Source organism: Mus musculus, chromosome 13 (genome assembly GCF_000001635.26).
Source record: "Mus musculus strain C57BL/6J chromosome 13, GRCm38.p6 C57BL/6J".
Classification (NCBI taxonomy): Eukaryota; Metazoa; Chordata; class Mammalia; order Rodentia; family Muridae; genus Mus; species Mus musculus.
Window position 1 is genome coordinate 35,013,964 of NC_000079.6, and position 22,980 is coordinate 35,036,943.

The window sequence follows — 22,980 nt, forward strand, 5'->3', positions numbered from 1 at the left end:
CCCCACCTCTGCCTCTCTTTGTGTGTGTGTGTGTTTGTTTGTTTGTTTTTGCACCAGCATACTTTTCATTTCTAACTTTGTTAATATAGGTCTTCTCTCTCTTTTTTTCAGTTTGTCTAAGGGATTGTCATTCTTCTGAATTATTCTGTGAATTTCTCTCTGAGAACATTTCCTTTCAGTCTCATTTTTTAAACAATTCTTTTACAGTGATATATTGCTGACTGTGAAGGCCTGAGGAGATCTCAGGGAGATATGCAGACCTCTTCCCAGTATATATAGGCAATTGCCACCAGTAGCTAAAGAATTCAGAGAGGAGACAGTGTAAGGAATTTGAAGAGAGCTTTTATTACATGGCTAAAACACTCAAGGAACAAGTGTGTGTATTCTCACAGTGAGTCAAATGTACCAGCTTCTAGAAGCTCATCTATGAGCTTAGTCGAATATTGATGAGTTAAGTTGGACTGCAGGGACAGATATTCTGAAATTAAGGAGAGTGTGTTCCATACTGTTGGACTAGGGTTTACTCCCTTTTTCTGTCCCTATGTAGGGTTTTCAGATGCACTAAGACATCAGATGCTTGATGGGAACAGACAACACCATTGACAAGTTATTATAACAAATCAAAGGACAGCTGGCTGTTATGTTAGAGGCCATGGGAATCTCACTTGGTTCTAGTGAAGGATCATCATCCTGGCCTGGGACCTGCTGAAATCGCTCAGCCATCTTGTCTGCCTATGGTTGGCTAGCCTGCCTCAGGCACACTGACAGTACTTTCTTTATTTCCCATCTTCTGGGCACTCCACACCACAGATAAAACAGGAGGAATTTCCCTTATGTGCAGAATTTGGAGTTCCTCTTTCCTTTCTTTCAGCACTTAAAGACTTTTTGCATTCCGGCATGACTTTGGGTGACTCCTTCATGTCCTCTCCTGTCTAATATTGGAGCTGTTGCTCCGTGTACACATGCATCGTCTTCCTGCTGTCTTTCCCACCTTTTTGTTCTTCTTCTAAGATCTTTCTATTCTTCCAAGAATCTATGGCACTCAGATTGGCTGCCGTTATACAATCCCCCTGCCTCAACTTCCCAGGTGCTGAGATTAAAGTTCATATATCCTGCTTATGATTTTTGAATTGTCTTTGTCCTTCAGCTGTTTGGTTTTGATATATGTAATCATTTTTATCTTGTTTCGGTGCTTGTTGAGATTCCTAGATATGCCAATTTATCTCTCCTACTGCGTTAGAGAAGTTTTTAGTCAGGAGCTCTGTAAATATCTTGTCTGTCTCAGTCCAGTGTCCTTACCTTTTCTCTGTGCATGCAGTGCTGATGAGATGCCTATCCCCACTTCATGTAGCTCTTTTACATTTTGTACATCATTTTGGTATCTTTTTTTTTCCAGATTAACTAAACTCTACTGCTCTACTTTCAAATTTATTGATACAGTCTTTTTTTTTTTTTCTCAATTTGCTGTGGTGCCTGCATTGTGCCTTTTAAATTTTGAGATATTTTCCTTTTTAAATTCTTATTTTTTTCTTTTGGCTTTTAAGTTTAATATGCCCATTTGCGTGGTATGCATGAAGATGGTGATGGTTGCTTTTTCTTCCCTAATCTTATTGGTTGATTTTGTGCCTTACAGGTTTGGTCTCTTGTACTTGACTTCTCAAATTTTTCTGCCTGCAGTGGGACTCTATTTCCTGCACTGCCCTGGGCACAGGGCAGTTCTGCACTCAACAGTGTCAGACGAGAGACATGACTTGGGTCCCCAGCTGAATTACGAATCCTCTTTCCCAACAGTGTTCTCTTCAGTTGTGATGAATGACCTGAATCATGTTAAAATAGTGGATTCACTGATGGAAAACTCACAGGTCCTATCCAACCACTGTCACACTCTAAGCATCTTTAGTTTTATGGCAGAGAAAGTTAGCATGCACTTCATTTCCTTTAAGATCTTAAGCCCAATTTTTATTGAAAATAGTCTTCATAAATCTAATGACATGCTGTACTGAGATGTCATAGGATGCCAGATGGAATTAATGTATTAAAGCATTGCTATCAATCATAGGCCAATAGGACAAATAACTCGTTTATGAGATTCATGTACAATGACTCCTTTGCCACAGGCATCTGTTTCATGGAGGAGTTGGCAACACTGGCAATGTTGACATATTGGCAACATTCATTCATCAGTCATGTCCCCATAAAGTATTTATTGATCATTTTGTGGGTGCCAGGCATTAGCAAAGGACACTGGAGTAAAGTTGAGCCTTTGCGGTGGTGCACTGTGTAGCTCTGGAGTGATGAGTTGGCTGTGGATTTCAGGCTTCTGCTCCTCTTGCTATACAGAGTAAGGACAAAAATTTCCACTAGTATCAGTTCCAGGAAGCCACACAATGATCATTTTGTATTGTGGGTTCACATGTTTGCTATGCAACATTAGCAAAAGTTCAATGATGATGAAATTCAATAAGTTATGCTCTGCATCATCAATGAGCCACCATTGTTTACAAGTATCGGCTACAGAGTACACTGTTTTTGTTACTTTACTGACATGGTGGTGAAGCCCAGAGTCCATGTAGATTTCACAAGGCCTTAGAGTTAGTGACTCTGTCATCTGGGAGCTCAAATTTATGACCACAGCGATTCCCCTGTTAGTTATTCTTATGAATGAACAGAGTTAATAAGAATTTTAATGAACATTAAAATTGAACATGAGGTGTTTCTGGGAGGCAGTCTTCTTTTTTTTTTTAAGTTAGGAAATGTAAATCATTTATCAAAACTCTAATCTTAAGTCCCATGTAGTGACTGTTGCTTTATGGGTCACTCACCCAGATATTGATCTTGCTCCTTTCTAACCGATGTTCCCCACATATCTGTTGAGTCCTTAGAAGATGAGCTACATGTTTAGTAAGTAGGGAGAACCATTTTTTTTTCTGCTAGTTTTCTGGAATGTGCTTCTCTTGGTTTCTAAGTGAAATGAGTTAGCACTTCATTTCGTACCTATAGAAAGTATCAGCCAGTTTTTTGAGTCAAGCAAAAAGTTATGGCATCAATAGCAACAGACTCCAGTTATCAGAATAAAGACCCTCTCATTTGGAGGCTGTGCCACCCCACTGAACACACTCAACTAGAAGACACTATATTCTTCAGCAACTAATACCCAGTATAGCAATACAACCATAAGATAGCTTCTATGAGATTTTCATTTTTTTTAATGAAATGGATAAACATTTGATCTGAGGTTTTGCTTATTGAGGCAAGGAAAGTTGCCAAGTTTCACACATATCTTTAATATCAACACCTGGGAGATGGAGGGAGAAGGATAGAGTTCAAAGCCAGCCTTGGTTATATAGCAAAATTGAATCCATCCTGGGATACATAAAACTCTATCTTTAAAAAGTTAAAATCAGACAGTCCCATTGGGTTGAGCCTCTGCAGGGGTGATGTCTCAGGGTAGGTGGCGTGTGTTGAATGAGTCCACACATCTAATGTCAGGGAGCAAAAAAAGGTGGGGTGGAGTACGTGGAATGAGAGAGGGGAGAAGTAAAGAGAGAAAGAGGAACTTCATCTCACAGTCCCTGTAAGGGCGCACCCATAACGACCGTTCTAAGAACCTCTAATTGGCCCAACTCTTAGAAGACCATCATCCCTTACTGTGATGCTCTGATAACAAGACTTAACCACACCAACCTCAGTGGTATAATCTTGTCATTTCACTGGGATGTCTAAAGTCCTATTTGATTTCTGTGAATTACTTCCTTAGGCATAGAACACTCCATCAGGCAGAGCAGTGCCGTCAGGACCTTATAATCCATGTGTCCAATCATCAGACAGATGGGAGTACTCAAAAGTTTATTGTTCCTTTTTCTCTGGAGTTCAGGCTTTTCTCCAGGTTGTTAGCCACTGGCCTTAAGGACCTGGGTAGCTTTTCTCTGAAGTAGATCTACTGGACACAGATTCTTAGTTTTCCTTCATGTAAGTGTGCCTTTGTTTTGCAGAATTTTGAGTTCACAATTTATGTTGTCCTTTAGGACTTTAAAATTTGGTTCCACTTTTTCATGGTCCCCAGGCTTTCTGATGAGAACTCTGTAGTTATTCAACTTCAGATATCATGCCTGAGACATATACTGTTTTTCTGCTTTCAAGACAGAAGGGGAGGAATCTCCTCACCCTGGGATCTGCTTTCCCACTGACTGAGAGTCAAGGAAAATCAACACAACTTGTAAGCTAAGGCTTCCCAGAACATGTGCTTTCCTAACGGTGCCTCAAGCAAGGATGGCAAAACTAACAAATGAAATATGCTTACTCGGGCCAGAAGGATGGTGGCCAGAGTTTTATCACATCAGCTCTCTTCTCTGATCCATTAATTTATACAATGTTCTTCACATGGCCACCTTAATGTCATTTGCAAAAGGAAATTTTCATTGTAAAGAGTTAAGTAAACCAGCTCACATAATTTAAACTGATCTTTAAAACTTTACTTCAGTGTAAAGTTTTCTTTCATTTTGAAGTTTTGCTGGTAACTCAGGAACACACAAGGTCATATGCAGCCTTGGGAAGACACATAAGCACGGCTCCTTCAAGGAGCCCACTCTCCTGCTTTGGGATCATGCACTGTCCTTTTCCTATGCAACTTCCTGTCTAAATATTTAATGCATTAACTTTGACTCCCTCTGGCTCATGTTTTCTATGGCACAGTCGAGGATCTGGGTACCTTGAAGGATGCTCCTAAGAGGGTAGGGAACTCTCAAGTGACAGGTGGCTATGTCTTCTTGGCTATGTCACTGTCTTTCCTTCACATCTCGCTAGTACTTCTGATTGGTGGGAAGAACTGGATTCTGGTTGTTCAGCCAGTAGCCAGGCACCCCCACACCTGAATTGCTGCAGTGGGAGAACAGAGAGAGAAAAAGAAAGAAGCAGACTGCCCCTTTCTCTGGCTATAGCTCAGCATGGTCCCTACTGCTTGACAGAGGCCACTGGACTTGCCCTTTGCCCATCCTGCCGTCTCTTAGCCTTTTTACCCAGTTCAAAACAGTCCTATGCTTTTTCAGGTTGGTTCACATTGCAACACAGCTCGGTGTGCTCCCTGCCACCCTTCCTATGAGTTCAGTTATCTTATCTAGCAGCCTCAGGGCCTCCATGCATGTGTTCCAACCCTTTGCTCTACTTCTTCAGAGCCTTTCTAACTCTGAGACTTCTTAAATTCTTTGTAGACTGTAATCATTCTGTAGTCTATACGGATACACATTACTGTGCGATGTGTGATCTGAGGGTTAACGTTGTCTTAGGTATTGTGACCACGGAAGCACTTTTAAAAGAAAGCATTTAACTGGGGGCTTACTTCAGAGGTTTAGTTCATTAACATTATGGCATGGAGCCTGGTAGCATGCAGGCAGGGGCTAGAGAAGTAGCTGAGAGCTATATCCTGATCTGTAGGCAGAGAGAGAGAGAGAGGGGCGGGGGGGGGGCTCAAAATTTACTCATGTGACACACTTTTTTTCAACAAGGTCATAACTCCTAATCCTTTTGAAGCATTCAAATAGTTCCACTCTCTGGTGACTAAGCTTGTACATATATGAGCCTATGGTGGTCATTCTTATTCAAACCTCCACATTAGTACCTCAATTAATAACAATAAAATGTTTTCCAGAGGCCATCTATCAAGGGAAAGTGGGACAATTAGGCAAATGCCAGTCAACAACACTCAAATGTAGCTTGTAAATTTACTGTTATTAAAAAATATAATATTGTGGGAAAACATAAATGAGACTTTCTGGCATGGCAGACTCCTGACAAGGTCTCAGAAAAGCCATATCATTCATTGTTGTGTGTCATGTAGTCATTTGCCAGTACTTGGGAATACTAAAGGGGTGAGGAGTTAACTGACTCATGATGAAGCCCCACTTGGTTGTTACTGTTGGGAGATGTAATTCCACTGGGGCTGTCTTAGTCAGGGTTTCTATTCCTGCACAAACATCATGACCAAGAAGCAAGCTGGGGAGGAAAAGGTTTATTCAGCTTACACTTCCACATTGCTGTTCATCACCAAGGAAGTCAGGACTGGAACTCAAGCAGGTCAGGAAGCAGGAGCTGATGCAGAAGCCATGGAGGGATGTTCTTTACTGGCTTGCTTCCCCCAGCTTGCTCAGCCTGCTTTCTTACAGAACCAAGACTACCAGCCCAGAGATGGTCCCACCCACAAGGGGCCTTTCCCCCTTGATCACTAATTGAGAAAATGACTTACAGTTGGATCTCATGGAGGCATTTCCTCAGCTGAAGCTCCTTTCTCTGTGATAACTCCAGCTGTGACAAGTTGACACAAAACTAGCCAGTACAGGGACCATGGTCAACCTATGCCCATGAGACACCCAGCCATTGTATTCCAACATTAGACACCTGGGAAACAGCCTCTATTGCCTCACTTCACTGGGATGGGCTAGTTGCTCTTGGGACAAATGTCACAGCCATAACAATGGATTTTTCAGACCAAACGTCTGAAAAAACATTTGTCTGACCAAACGTTTCATTACAGAAAACAAAAGTAGAGTTCATTTTAGGAAGTGAAAAAGTGCCATTGAAAGTCAGAATGGGTCACATACTAACTCTGTAGGCTCCTTCCTCAGCATATTAGTGATCTTTGGGAGATGAAATGCCTCCTGCTGTATTCTCAAGGGGCCAAAGAGATACATATAGTCCCTTGAGACATCATTTGAAGAACTTTGAAAACTGAAAAGATTGACTGGCTGTCCTCAGACGAATGGTGATAAAAGCTAGTGAGAATATGCATTTGTTATAGTTGTAATTCTCTCCAGAATGGAAGTGGTGATGTTTCTCCAGAAACTTGAACTAGTAAAATTTATGATATAAAGAATTTAGTTGGGCATGGTGGCGCACGCCTTTAATCCCAGCACTTGGGAGGCAGAGGCAGGCGGATTTCTGAGTTCGAGGCCAGCCTGGTCTACAAAGTGAGTGCCAGGTCAGCCAGGGCTACACAGAGAAACCCTATCTCGAAAAAAACTTTAAAAAAAAAAAAAAAAAAAGAAAGAATTTACTGGGAGGGAGGGAGGGAGGGTCTGGGGGACTTTTGGGATAGCATTTGAAATGTAAATGAAGAAAATATCTAATTAAAAAATAAATAAAAAAGTATTTACCAATAATTTTGCGTAGGAAATACCAAGGTACACAAAGTAGAATTTAGCTAAAGTAGTGTTACCTCCCATGTGACTAGGAGTAAGTGGTGTACAAGCCAGGCTGCACGTAGATCTGTGATCCTGACCCCAAGTTATTTCCAATTGGTAAGTAAAGATGCCAAGAGCCAATAGCTGGCCAGAAGAGACATAGGTGGGATTTAGGTTTTCTGGGCTTGAGATCAGAGGAGAACCACAAGGAAGAAGATGAATGGAAGAGAGAGAAGCCACCATGGGTTAGGTGAGTTCAAGAGAATATGGCCCTGAAGGCTGTCGAATTGGAGTTAAGAGCAGCCTGGATGAAACATAGGAAGTAATAACTTGGGGTTATCAATGGAAAAGTGGATTCTAATAGCATAGTAGGTAGGTATCTGCCCAGCTCTTCTGCTGTTTAAGGCTTATTTTAAATAAAATGGCTTTTATCTGGGAACTAAATAGTCAAAGAGGGGTAGAAACCCCAGGTCAGGATTAAGATGTTCTATAAGACCCCATAGCCACAACTAACATATTTTCTAAAAATAATTACCACAAAAATTCTTCAAAAGCAGATTAAAACCATTACACAAAATAAAATTACAGCAGGATTATTGACTATGTATTCATCTTTTGAAACTCATACTAATCAAACATTTCCCATCTATCTTTCTCTCCACAAGTTCATCATAACCCCAAAGTGATAACTCCTTTGTCATTGATTAACAACGTTTAAGCAAACCAGTCTACAGAAGCAAGGGCTTTTCCTATGCTTAGCTGACAATTTCTATTTACCAAGAAACAGACCAGCATCTATCTTATTACCTCTTATTTTTGAAGGCTTGGTCAGCTAAATTGGCTAATCATTCACTCTCTACTCTTATAAAAGAATTATTTACTCTTTATTCATAGCCCTGTCTTATCAGAATGCACACTAAAACCTATGGCCATATACATAGGTCACAAGATCTAGGAACTCAGACCCAACCTAGAATAAATGTTTTCTTTGATCATTAACTTGTCCCAAGCCTATTTTTTTTTCTTTCAAGTACAATATGTGCTTGTAATTCATGAAGGCCCACTGTCCTCCTTTTGTAACATATGCAGCCCTCACTATAAGGGAGGGGGCACATTCTATTCTCAATTCTAACTTTGTTATAACTTAAGCCACCTTCTTAAATATTTTACCAATTACCCTAGCTTCCTAAAACTATTTAAATCAAACCAGAAATTCTGAAAAAATAATTACTCATCTTAACAATATTAGTTTATAAAAGTTCATCTTCCTATTGATCTGCAGGAAAATTGCCCAATACAGTGGGCTGTCACCCAAGAAGCTCATTTGCCCACTACAGTGCCTCCTGAATGGCATCTGTCATCCTGTGCTCTTACTAAAAACATAATTCTGCCAGGTGAGCAAGATGACTCTAGGTAACAGCTGTGGGAGAAAAAAAAAAAAAACCAAAACAACAACAACAACAAAACCAATGCTGGTGAACTTAAGTATTCTAATTACAGCTGTCTTTGCTTTGTAAATGACCGCCCAAGTCACTAGACTTAGAGTATCTTTACCTTTGCTTAAATTGTGCAAAGTATAATCTGGGGCACGGGCTTAAAAGAGATTTAAGGATGGCAGTGCACGTGCATATAAATTAGTAAAAGTCTGCTGTTTGAGCCTGAATCTTCTTCAGGCACAAGCCACAGCTGGCTATATGCTTTTTTTTAGTAGAAATATTTCTGTTTTAATTTCTAGGTGTGTAGAGTGATATCTCACTGGATAGATATATTATTTCTGTAGCAGTGGTAGCCAGAGACATTGGCATTACAGCAGAATGAACAAGTTCAAGAGAAGTCTTGAAAGGTCTTGGAGTGTCAATTTTTCTGGAAGGAGGATTTCTCAAAGGACTGATCACTGGCCACTTAGGTGAACTGCAGAAAGCCAGGACTAGCTCAATGAAATGTGAAATGGACATGGAAACACCAGGTCTTCAGAAAACTTCCAGTCGTGAAAAGCAATGGACCCAAAGTAGACGTTCATGTAGTAACTAAGCTCTGACTATGGGTGAGGTCCTAGGGAAGAGATGTTGCCTAGTCACACTGGATCTCAGGGAAGACTAGGAGGCAGACCTTGATGTATTAAGTTCTCTATTAATGTGAAGTCACTGTGGGGCAAAGGCCTGAGGGAAGCACAGAGCAGTGAGGAGAACAGAGAAAGGATCAGGTGAGGCAGCTTTTCTAGCCCAAGGCTGCCTGGTGTGATCTGAGGCTCAGGTAGGACTGGCCCCAGGGAAGCATTGTGAGTGGTGGGGCCAGGCTACTGCAACTGCTGTGTTTATAAAAATGGCATCCAAGGCCTAGAAGAAACTTTGGTTGTCTTCTAGTCTATTGTTCATCCTGCCCTGTCCTGGAAACACCCCTAACTGGCCACTGGTGAATCATTTCCAAATACAGTAAGTAAACAAACACCAGCTGGGCTATTTCCATTTCGTGGGTCTGTACCTGTGGACCCAACCAACCACAGATCAAAAACACTTGTGAAATAGAAATCAGGCCTGTACTAAACATGTACATACTCTTTTCTCTTCATTAGTCCCCAACCAATACAATCTATAGAATATTTGTATGGTATATCTCTCTTATACCATATATACCATACACACACACACACACACACATACATATACACACACATATATATGTGTGCATATATATATATATGTGTATATATATATATATATATATATGTGTGTGTGTAATACCACATATACATATAATACCACGCGCAATAGGAACAGACAGACACTACATACACACACACACACACACACACACACACACACACACACACACAGTGTTATAGCTAATGCATGGACTATTTAAAGTATATAGGGTGCTATGGGTAGGTTCCACTAAAATCCCTGACATTTTCTTCATTGATACTGAACTAAGAAATAAAAAAGTCTTCCTCTTGGAGCAGTTTTGAGCAAGAGTCAGGCCAAATTTGAATTATTCACCTTTTTGCCTATGCTTTTCTTCTGTATGTCACCTGTGGTCTATAGGCTATTGTCTGCCTGGGGTGTGTGTGTCTGTGTAGTGTCTGTCTGTTCCCATTGTCTGTAACAAAGGGCTTTGCTCTGTACTTACTGTATAGAACATGAAACATGGTATGGAAAAGGAATGAGAATTTTTTTTCTCAGAATATTTAACAGATTTTACAAGGGAAGAATTACTTTACTAACTAACCCCAGCTGACCCAAAATAGTACTTAAAACCTCTTCCTCTAGTCACTTGTTGTTTCCAATATTAATAGGATATTTGTATTTTTCTTTTTGTTTTTTTAAAATTTAAAACTTGTTGGCTGCATTCAACAAATAATTACCCCAACGCACGTGCACGCGCGTGCTTACACACACACACACACACACACACACAGACAGAGGCACGTGCGCATGGTAGCTTAGTTACTTCTGGGTCAGAGTCATTCATTTAAAATTAAAGCTATGCATATGGGAAGTCCAAAGGTGTTGTAAGAGTGGCTATATTGTTTTCTTTTCTTTTTCTTTTTTCATTAGGTATTTTCCTCATTTACATTTCCAATGCTATCCCAAAAGTCCCCCATACCCACCCCCCCAATCCCCTACCCACCCACTCCCCCTTTTTGGCCCTGGCGTTCCCCTGTACTGGGGCATATAAAGTTTGCAAGTCCAAAGGGCCTCTCTTTCCAGTGATGGCTGACTAGGCCATCTTTTGATACATATGCAGCTAGAGACAAGAGCTCCGGGGTACTGGTTAGTTCATATTGTTGTTCCACCTATAGGGTTGCAGTTCCCTTTAGCTCCTTGGGTACTTTCTCTAGCTCCTCCATTGGGGGCCGTGTGACCCATCCAATAGCTGACTGTGAGCATCCACTTCTGTGTTTACTAGGTCCCGGCATAGTTTCACAAGAGACAGCTATATCTGGGTCCTTTCAGCAAAATCTTGCTAGTGTATGCAATGGTGTCAGCGTTTGGAAGCTGATTATGGGATGGATCTCTGGATATGGCAATCACTAGATGGTCCATCCTTTCGTCACAGCTCCAAATTTTGTCTCTGTAACTCCTTCCATGGGTATTTTGTTCCCATTTCTAAGAAGGGGCAAAGTGTCCACACTTTGGTCTTCGGTTCTTCTTGAGTTTCATGTGTTTAGCAAATTGTATCTTATATCTTGGGTATCCTAAGTTTCTGGGCTAATATCCACTTATCAGTGAGTACATATTGTGAGAGTTCCTTTGTGATTGGGTTACCTCACTCAGGATGATGCCCTCCAGGTCCATCCATTTGGCTAGGAATTTCATAAATTCATTCTTTTTAATAGCTGAGTAGTACTCCATTGTGTAAATGTACCACATTTTCTGTATCCATTCCTCTGTTGAGGGGCATCTGGGTTCTTTCCAGCTTCTGGCTATTATAAATAAGGCTGCTATGAACATAGTGGAGCATGTGTCCTTCTTACTGGTTGGAACATCTTCTGGATATATGCCCAGGAGAGGTATTGCGGGATCCTCTGGTAGTACTATGTCCAATTTTCTGAGGAACCGCCAGACTGATTTCCAGAGTGGTTGTACAAGCTTGCAATCCCACCAACAATGGAGGAGTGTTCCTCTTTCTCCACATCCTTGCCAGCATCTGCTGTCACCTGAATTTTTGATCTTAGCCATTCTGACTGGTGTGAGGTGGAATCTCAAGGAAGCAAATTCACCCAAGAGGAGTAGAAGGCAGGAAATAATCAAACTCAGGGGTGAAATCAACCAAGTGGAAACAAGAAGAACTACTCAAAAAATCAACCAATCGAGGAGCTAGTTCTTTGAGAAAATCAACAAGATAGATAAACCCTTAGCCAGACTCACTAGAGGGCACAGGGAAAGCATCCTAATTAACAAAATTAGAAATGAAAAGGGAAACATAACAACAAATCCTGAAGAAATCCATAACACCATCAGATCCTTCTACAAAAGGCTATACTCAACAAAACTGGAAAACCTAGATGAAATGGACAAGTTTCTAGACAGATACCAGGTATCAAAGTTAAATCAAGATCAGGTTAATAATCTAAACAGTCCTATATGCCCTAAAGAAATAGAAGCAGCCATTAATAGTCTCCCAACCAAAAAAAGCCCAGTTCCAGATGGTTTTAGTGCAGAGTTCTATCAGACCTTCAAAGAAGATCTAATCCCAGTTCTTCACAAACTATTCCACAAAATAGAAACAGAAGGTACTCTACCCAACTCATTCTATGAAGCCACAATTACTCTGATACCTAAACCACAAAAAGACCCAACAAAGATAGAGAACTTCAGACCAATTTCCCTTATGAATATCGATGCAAAAATCCTCAATATATTGTTTTCTTAAAGGCAGGTTAAACTTAAACAGGCAGATTACACGGTATCGAGTATATAGTTTAAAACTGATCCAAGGCATATTATTGACTTGGTTTCAAGGTCTGGCAAAAAGTCCTGTTTTTGAAAGCAAGAGGCATTTTTTTAAAAAGCTACTTCATAAGTCCCTTTAAAGGATTTGGTAAACATGTCTTGATACCTATGGGGGCTTCTGAATCTAACATCCTGGGGAATCTTGAGGGACAGTCTTTTACTTGAGGCATAGGTTAGAAAGTTGGGGACAAGGAACTTTGGTGTATCCAAAGTTTGAGTGGAGCCCTGAGAACACACAGGAGCCCTTCTTCTTCAAACTATCCTTCAGGAACACCAAGGAAAGGCAGCCTGAAGGGTTGGTGCTGGGCAACTGCACATGAATCTGACAACTACTTTTTTGTCTGTCCTTACACCCATTCCTGCCCACATACTTAGTTGTCAATGGGCTCTAAAATCAGTTCCATGATTGGGGGTACTTACTTTTGACCTGTTGTGCTGCTTCGACGGATTTGAAGCCAAGACGAAAATCCCCACACTCTTCACCGGAAAAACACAAAAGGGGAGTCGTCTTCCCTCCCCAAGCCCCTCCCCAAACCAATGGTCAGAAGTCACGTAGTCCTTCTGCTGCCACCTGGTGATGTCACATAGCAACTACATGGTGTAGGGGAAAGTTTTAACATCAGCAAAAGAAGTCTGTAATTCTCTTCTAAGGCTCTAGTTTTACTAAAATTAAAGATCATTAACATCATAAAAACTTAAAAGATCTGCCTTTTAATGACTTTGTCTTTACTTTCAAACCTCTAAAAACTATATAACGGGAGATAAGGCAAAAAGAGGGGAAAGGTCTAAATGGGGGTTGGATGGGTGGGTGGGAAGGGCAGATAAATAATACTAAAGATGTTTGAAAAAGCCATGTGGAAGCCTAGTATTTGATAAGCATTCGAAATATTTATCTGCATATGTCCCTATACTTAAAAGTTTAAGTATACATAAACTTACATAGAGGATAATGCTTCACTTGAGGGCCACAAATTTCCAAACCAGGTGTGGGACAGTACCTATGGATCTGACCAAGAAGGAGGTGTCCTGGGCACCTCCAGAACATAGCAGGTTTCTGCCGGAGTCTGAGTTTGATTTATCTCTGAGTCCACTGTATCAATACCAGGCTGCAACAATAGGTGCTTAGTAAATCCCTAGGAATGTGTTGGAGACAGGGCTGACACACTGTATGGTCTCTTTTAGGGGTGCCACAGATGGTTTGGGGTTTGATTGAACTTTTTTGGTGAGATCTCTCCCTGCCATTCTTCCAAATTAACTGCAGCATCGTTTGAAGCCTGTATCTTGCAGACTGGGGTTGGTACAGGAAGTAGGGAAGGCTCTGAGAGAACCACTCACTGTCAGGCTGTTGCTGTCGGCTTGTCTCCATCTTTCCTTCTGCACCACACACAGATGGCAGGTTCCAGAAACTGCTGGAATTAAGGTGATGGAAATAGGTGCAGCTCTTAAGGACAAGTGTCTGAACAAAACTGATGAAAAAGAACATGGACATGTTGGTCAGGGATCTCGAGAAAAATAGAATCAACTGAAGAGAGATGGAAGAGAGAGATTAAACATTACCTATTTTCTCATACAATATATTTTGATTATATTGTTTTCCCTTCCCTGACTGCTCCCATATCCTTCCCACCTTGCTACCCACACAACTTCATAGTCTTTTTCTTTTTTGTAAAGAAAAAAAAGCAGAAAAATCCAGCAAAAATGAAGATAAAAACAGACAAACCAACAACACCCCCCAAATAGTAAGACAAAAAAAAAAAAAGCACAAACAAACCCCAGCAAGTCTATTTTGTGGTAGCCAGCTACTTTTGGGCTTGCGACCTGCCCTGGTATGTGATTGATATACCCAGTGATGCTCCATTGGAAAAAAAAAAAACTGATTTTCCCTTATTCAGCAGTTACAATAGCAAGTAGCTTCTTGGTTAAGGGTGGGATTTTGTGTTGCCACTTCCCCTTCTCAGTGCTGACATTTTATCTGGTTCAAATCTGTGCAGGTTTTGGTGTGTTGCCCCAATCTCTGTTCCTTCATGTGTACATCAATGCTGTTGAACCTGAAAGATGCAGTTCTTGGAGTCATCTGCCACCTCTGGCTCTTACACTCTTTCTGTCTCCTCTTCACTTGGATCAGTGGTTTTAACCTATGGGTCCCGACCCCTTCGGGAGTTGCCTATCAGATATCCTGCTTATCAGATATTTCCGTTACGATCTATAACACTAGCAAAATTAATTATGAAGTAGGGACAAAATAATTATAAGCGTGGTGGGTCACCACAACATGAGAAACTATATTAAAAGTTTGCAGCATTATGACGGTTGAGAACCACTGTATTAGACCCTTGAACCTTGAGGGGAAGAGTTTAATAAAGACATCCCATTTGGGACTGGGTGCTCCAAAGTACCTTATTTATCTACCCATTGTGCATTTGTGGGTCTCTGTTAATTACCATTTTTTTTTTTTTTGATACGGGTTGAATGATGCTCTGATCTCTGAGGCTTTTGTTTGGCATCCTGAGTTTTTCATTTGGAATTTTATGTCAGTTTGGACTTTTTTTTTAGTGACTTTATGTCTTTATTTAATGCTACTTTCAGGTCTTGAATCGTTTCCACTGTCTTATTCAACTGTTTGTGGTTTAGTGGTTTTCACCGAGACATCTCTTCATATCATCTTGAAGGTCTTTGAACATACTCCTAATTATTATTTTTGAAGACTCTTGGGGCCTAATGCAATAGGTTTGCTGGCTTCTGGAGGAGGCATATTGTCTTGGTTGTTCATGTTTGTGTGTTTCTGGAGTTACGATGTTATAAGCATTTCTTGGTGTAGATACTGGGTCTTATCTTTGCTGGGTGAGTGTTCTGAAATTTGTGGCTGTTGCCTACTCTGTCCTGGCCAAGTGTGGCAGCTCTGGAGTCCCTGTTGCTGTTCTGCAGATTGTTGGGAGTCACAAAGGAATGGGCTAGAAGGAATAGCTGAGAGGGGTAGGTAGCAGGGAATAACTAAGGGGACCCTGGGTCCACACCAAGAGGCTGAGTCTTACCTGAGTCCCAGCCTCAGAATGGCAGCTAGGAGTCTCTGGTAGAGAGAGTTCTCCAGCTCCACAGAATCACAAAGGACTATAAGCAAAGGCTGAAAGGGGCCACCAGGAAAAACTAGGGGAAGTTTCTGAGATAGATTTTGTTTTATTAAGCAATTAGCCACCTGTTAGAGGATTTTTCAAGAGTAAAGTTCAAACGAGCCCTGGAGGCTGAAGACCTCGGGAATTTCAGTTTGAATTTAAGGTGGGCTTCTGGCAGAATTTTTTCTGACACAGGAGACTTGCCTCTGTCTTGGCTTTAATAGTTCTTTCAACTGATTAACTGAGGTTCACTCCCATTATTTACTTTCCTGGGAGTCGATGAATCTAAATTAGTGTTCACCTCATTAAAAACAACTCCACAGGGACATCCAGCATCGTGTTTGACCTAATGTTTGGATACCGTAGGCCAGTCAAGAAAATTAACCATCCCAGCAAGGTATGTAGGAGGGAAGCACCTTAGGAGGTCTGTTTTTATAGCTGTCATGGAAATGTGGGCTTCTTGTTAGACAGGAGCAGATTATCCGTACGTGGAGCCTGCGCTCTCTTCCTGCAGCCCAGCAACTGGGAGGGCTTTGTTTCATAGCTGACATCTTTGTTTTATTGTCACTAGTTGAAAACTATTCTCCATTAGTTTATGCTCAGCAATATAACACACACACACACATTTCTGCAGATATGTTTATGTTTAAATATAAATATACTTATTTGATAGGAATAAATTAAATAAAATTGTAGAGGGATTTTTTTTTTTAAATTCCATATGTGGTGGTTTAAATGTGCTTGGCCTAGAAAGTGGCACCATTAGGAGGTGTGGCCTTGTTGGAACATTTCTATAAGAGTTGAAATATTCAGTTTGGGAATTCCAAAAACATGACCTCAGGAGTATAATAATAATTAAAATCCAACTTTATTTTCTGTCCAGTGCTAACTTTAGGTCAGATAGTAAAAGGGGAAGTTTACATAAGCAAGCACACACCTACATTTATGCAGCAGCATTTTATCTCCCTGTACTGTATATCTTTGTTCATTTGCTTATACTAGACAGTGACTCTTTAACAAGGGGGAATTGCCATGAAGTGTTTATAATGAATAAGAAAGACCTGGTGCTGCCAGATTCAACAGGTCCCAAACTGAGCTCACTTTTGAGCCCAGCTCATCTTTGCTCCAACCCCGCATATGCTTAGTCATCAAGGTATACGTCTTTTGGTGGCCTTAGGAAGCCCCCTTTCTCCTATTTCCCATAGCAGGCCATAGTTCTTAGAAGAAACCACATTTATACTGAAGGTTCTGCAGGTTAACTGGCCAGGAAGTCAGAATTATGAGCAGATGGAAAGTTGCATATGGGGCCAGATATCTTCATCTCTCTTTAGCCCTCTTAATGGTCATTTGCTACCACCAACCTATGAATCAGACCTAACATCTTTGTGATGTCAAGTAAAACTTTTGGGCTGTATTGTAAATTTAGCAGACCATTAGCTTCCACCAAACCCAAGTTAAGAACGCCACAAGATGGCACCTGAAACCTACAGAAGAAATCCCTGATATTCTGTTATAACCACACCTACCTGATGTGCCCACTACGGCATCTATTACGTACATTGACTAACAACTTTCTTTAGTTCCAGGTCTATAAATGTTCAAGTTTTCTCCCTTAGTGGAGCATACCATCCAGGGCAACCTGAATCAGGGTGCCCATGCTATAGCCATCTTTGGCTCAGGATAAACCATTTCTTATTCCTGTTAGAGGACGAGCTATGTTTTTCACTGATACCGTGTCTAGCCATCAAATCCTAGGGTTCCTCCTTCATAGTTCTTGCCACTTACCCAAGCTCCTTATCACTCATGCCCTGAGTCCACAGTAACTCTGAACAAGGTCTGTCTATCTCCTAGCCAACGCTGATTCTGCCAGGCTACCCTCGAGAAATGTACATTTCATCAAGTTACTTCTTGTCATCAACCTCTTCAGTGTGGCCCAGAAGGTGCCTTGCAGCTGGTTCTTGTCTATTCCCCTTAATCTTGTCCCCATTCACATTGGCCCTTTGCTGTTGTCATATAATCAACCTGCTTTCTATAAAGTCACAGAGCTCTCACCTCCCCTCACTTACCTGGTTTCTGGCCAGATGTTTCTTAGTCTGTAGTCACCAGCTGCTGCTCTTTATTCTTCAGAGCCTGTGTTCTCTCCAACCTCTGGGTGCTGAGGCTGTGATTATGTCAGCTGTAGGCTCTGCTCTCCACTGCCCCAGGAGGACGGGCATGGCTCTGCATAGCCTCCTGGCTTCTTCAGAGGTGGGCCCTTCAGAGGTGCTCATTGTGGAGGGGATCTGGCCTTATGAATGAATTAATGTCGTTTTTCTCAAGGCAATGGCTATCTTGGGAGTTTTACTCCCTCTTCCTGCTTCTACCTACTACCTAGCCGCCGTTGTCCTGACATATGAAGCCTTCCATTATATTCCTTATGTTTTACATCTCCAGGGCCTCACCAAAAGCTGAGCATCTTCTGGCACCACCAACATGAATTTCTAGATCCGTGACCCCAAGCGAACCTCTTTTCATTATAGATCACCCATTTACCATTTCTCCGACATGGTAACAGAAACTGGAGTAAAACAGTCAGATCCTCTATTTAGAATATAAAAATCCCAATTAACCCACCTTTCCCCCTCTGTAGCAAAGCTTCTTGAAGGCTCTCAACAACCTATCTTGAGAGATAGCTCTTCTCCTTCATTCCCGAGGGCAGAGAGCATGAACTGCTTTCCTCCACTTGGGTCACAGGCTTCTCTGCAGTCCAAGTATGTCAATAGCCTGAGGCTGGATGCCTGGCAGTGTCTTTGTCTCATGACTGTCATGTGATAGACACCTACTACGTCCGTTTACTGAAAATAAACTGAGGGCTTGGGAAGCACTGTATAGAAATCAGAAAAATAGATATTTTTAGGATGCAAATAAAAATAATTTCAATGAATACCTTAAAATCTATAAAAATTCTCCACCTCAAACAACATAAATAGAATACATTTTCCCCCTTTTGAAGGCTCTTAATATTGCTGGGTGTTCTGAGCAGACAGGGAATGTCACCCTTGAGACATCATCAAGAGGCCCCGGGAGCTGCCTTATGGTTGCTGGAGTGTGGTCTTTTCCCTTTTGCTGCAGTACCAACATTTCATGTATATGTTTCTTCGGTGCATTGTTAAAGAAATACCTGCTGAGGGCTTGCCACTTGGCAGCCCCTGGGCTGAGCACTAGCAAGCACACCACAGTTACGTTCTAAAGGGAAGTCGAGGTGTACCAGTGAGAAATGATTTGAGGAGAGATGTGTGTGCTGGAGGCTTAGATCGCCTGCAGGGTTCCTGATCTACACGGGAGCAGAGAACTTTTGTTTCTTTATGTATATCCTTGATAGACAAATGGACACTTTCCAGATGAAGAGGAAGGATGTATGTGAGGTCTGTGTGTGTATGTGTGTGTGTGTAGTATATATGTACTGTGTGTAGTATGTATATGTTTGAAGTATGTGAGTGTGTATGTATGCATAGTATGTGTGTGTAGTGTGCACAGTCTGTTGGGTATACTGTTCCATCATTCTTGGCCTTGTTCCCTTGAGATTGGGTTTTTCAACCTAGAGTCCAGTATTTTGACTAATTAGCTAGAACAAATGATCCTCTTGTCTCTGTCCCCCCCTCCCCCCCACTACTCTCTTACAATTTTGTTTGTGTGGCCAAACCCAGACCTTTAAAAAGCAAAACCAAAACCAACTCTGTGGGGCAGGAGAGCCGTGGGACAGGGAATAGGGTGAGAGTGAGGGGTGGAGGGGTCAGGACGTGGGGGATGGAGGAGGTGGGGGTTGGGAGAGGTGGAGGGCATGGGAGAGCAGACTAGAGCAAGAGTGGGGTTGATGTGTGTCTTGAAATACATCAGCAGGCTCTGCTGCCCCGGGCCTGCATGCTCTGGTACACAGCCCTGTGCCCCCACCTCTGTATACTCTGGAGGAGGTTATAAACACCCCCCATCCTGTAGCCAGGTTAAACTTCCTCTCATAAGATCACATCAGGACAGCACCCAGAGTTCCTCCTTATGCAAAAGATGCGTCCCCAGTGCCCTTACTCTGAAAGCCCCTATCCATTCCCAAAAGGTATAAGTAGCCTTCAGTCACATGATTAAATGAGCTATCTCGCTGAAGCCTCTCCTATGAGTCTGACATTACACTCATGGCCACCTGAGACCTCTGTCGCTCCTTGCAGTTCCTGCCTTGCTTTTCCTCTCAGGACTTGCTGGTCTCAATTTTAGGTGATTGCACCAGGATGGGCAGGGAAGCAGAGCCAGAATGACATACACCCCTCCCCCCACCCCTGACACACACACACACACACACACACACACACACATACACACACACACACACACACACACACGATGCAAACTCAGTTCCTCGTGCTTACACAGTAAGATCTCTTACTCACTGAGCCCCAAGAAAGAATTTTCTGAGCCTGCTTGGGTATTTGTGTAGTGGGATAGACACCTGTATCTTTCGTCCTCCCCACAATGGCAGCTCTTCTGCTCGCATTCAGGAGAGTTCTTCCTTGAGCATTATAAGTGACTAGCCTTGTGGGTAGTTGGTATGGCCACAGGTGACTCCTGTTCAAGGGGACATACTAGCACACTGAGTCGATAAAGGCAGTCTCCAGAGTGCTCTGAATTACCAGTGAATGGATCTTTGTGGAGGTCAGAACAGAAGGATGCAAGATTCAAGGTATGGACTCCATGTCTCTTGCCTTGTGGCAGAAGTTCCATCACAGGGAAGGAGAGGGTAGAGCCTTCCATTCCCCTCCCCCTCTCTTTCCACATGATCATGGCTAGCCTCTACTCCTCTACTCTTTCTTGCTTTCTTGCTCTCCAGCTCTGTGCTCTCGTCCTACTCCTCCCCTCTCTCCATTCCCCTCCTCCTCTCTTTCCACATGATCATGGCTAGCCTCTACTCCTCTACTCTCTCTTGCTTTCTTGCTCTCCAGCTCTGTGCTCTCGTCCTACTCCTCCCCTCTCTCCATTCCCCTCCTCCTCTCTTTCCACATGATCATGGCTAGCCACTACTCCTCTACTCTCTCTGCCTTTCTCTGTCTCTACTGCTCTCTCAACTCCCCTCCCCATGCCTTGAATAAACTCTATACTACATGCCAATTGTCATCATGTGTGGCTGGTCCCTCAGGGGGAAGGGATGCCTCAGCATGAGCCAGCTGAAACATCCCCTTCCCCCACACCTTACCACACCTCCACCAAACATATCCCTTCTCTCTTTATTTTTATAAAACACAACACACATTCTTGCTCATAAACTTCTGCATGGAGGAGGCTGGCGATAAGGGCTAGTTGGCTGTAACACATTAGATGTACAGATAGATTCACAAATTTGAAATGTCAGACTGTATTGAAAATATGAAGATTAGCAGTGGCAGCAGTAAGTATGGATGCCAGATTTCTTGCAGCCATCAGAGGCTGGCAGTCACCATGCATAGACACCTGTGCCTCTTATACCATGTACTGACTGCCACCAGGCTGCCTCCCTCCGCCTTCCCTTATTTCTTCTTGAGCTCTATCACCTCTAATATCAGATTATCCCTTGCCTGGGGTCATCACATCTCCCTCAAACAGATGAGTGCTGTTTACTTCAGCATCTCTTCTGCAGCCCATCTCTGCTGATGTTTTCCTGGTACATGGTCACTCCCTGGAGTCTGTTCTGCCCTGTTATGTCCACGCTGGAAACCTGACTGTGGCTCTGAGCTGCAAGGAGAGGCAAGCTAAGTGACTCCATACGTGCCAGCCAGATTCACACTGATTTTTAAGTGAATTCTTCCCGACTTTTAGAATAGTAGAGACCCAGTGTGATCTGGCACATGGGATGTTAATGGAATCCATGAAACTCAAAAAGCAAAAAATAGCTCAAAGAAAGAAACATCTAAGGCTGTCATCTCTGTGGGGACCATGTGACCATGCAGGATGAAGAGCTCTGGGGCTGCTGGGGACAAGTCCTAATGTAATAGTCATAAGATCCTGTGGTCTAGGAAAACTTAGACTAATACCAGTCTTTGTTCTGATAACCCTCTGGCATCTCTGTGAACATCTGCCCCAGCACCAGAGCTCAGCTGTGTCCCAGCATGGATAAAGGAATCGCCCTCACTTTTCAGTAACAGGAATCAAGGTCAACACCCATGTTGACTCTTTGTTCTTCAACTTTGCTCTCCCACTCTAAACCACACAGGGCTACTAAAAGGGCCAGGGAAACAGCTGGCCCCTTTTGACACCTGCATTTCAAAGTGCCGAATTCAACATGCTTTCTGTGGTTAGATTTGCACATATGTATAGTTACCATGGATGCTTTTGTTTCTTGTTTAGCTCTTATGAGAAACACAAACTGGTTTCTTACTGCTTGGAAGGGTTCTCAGGGAACGAGCCTTAAATTGACAAGATAAGGTATGGCGGTTCGGCTGGGCCAGCGGCATTCTTTCTCATTTCCTGATTCAAAGTACATATTCGTTCCTCTCTGACTGCAGGTCTTTCATTAGTCCACATTTGTCCTACAAAAAAAAAAAAAATTGAAGGAGAGATCAGAGACAAATATTTTTGATGACAGCCTTTAAACAAAGCCAATTCTCTTTTGGGAGAGAAAGGAGCCCTGGGAAGAGATGGCGCTGGAATGTGGAGGGGAGGGAACAGCTGGAGGGAACCGGAAGGAGATGCTGGAGGGCACCGGAAGGACATGAAATGAACAGATGCTTGGTTCTGGGATGTGGAAAGTCTGTATCACGTGCCAGAAACGAAGTCAACAAAACATATTCCTCGGGTCTCTGCAGAAGCCGAGGAGGGCGGTACAGGTCATGAACTGCATCCTTTGTACAGGACATGAACCACATCTTCACCCGGGGGCTGCAGCCCGAATCAGGAGATAAATTGGTCTCCATGTGGGTCAGGTCACAGCAAGCCAGTTCATTTTGTAGTAGTCAAATTAGAATCAATGGCTGAGTGACAAAGTCCCTTCTGTCTTCTTGGGAAAGTGGCAATGTTCCAAGCAAGCCTTGATAGACCTGATCCTTGACAGGGAAGACAAGGGATATATTTCAAAATAAATCATTAATACACTGGTGATCTTTTGTCATGATAAGATTGTAATTTAGAAGAGATAGAGGGTAGAACAACCAGAGGTGAGATATTTCACTATTGGGAGCTATAAAAAAAAAAAATCCAAGGATTCTGAGAAGTTGCCCTCTTTCTAGACCATAATCTAATAGCTCCCTG

At 42.3% G+C, this 22,980-nt stretch overlaps 1 protein-coding gene across 4 annotated transcripts in view; it reads right to left on the minus strand.

The window, feature by feature from the left end:
• Positions 1–13,152, minus strand: part of Eci2 (enoyl-Coenzyme A delta isomerase 2) — a 49,368-nt gene extending 36,216 nt beyond the window's left edge. For all 4 annotated transcript variants that reach the window (XM_006516677.2, XM_030247267.1, XM_006516676.4 and 1 more), the window contains exon 1: positions 13,046–13,152. The gene's annotated coding sequence lies outside the window, so the exon portion shown is untranslated. The remainder of the gene's footprint in view (positions 1–13,045) is intronic.
• Positions 13,153–22,980: the final 9,828 nt, after the last annotated feature.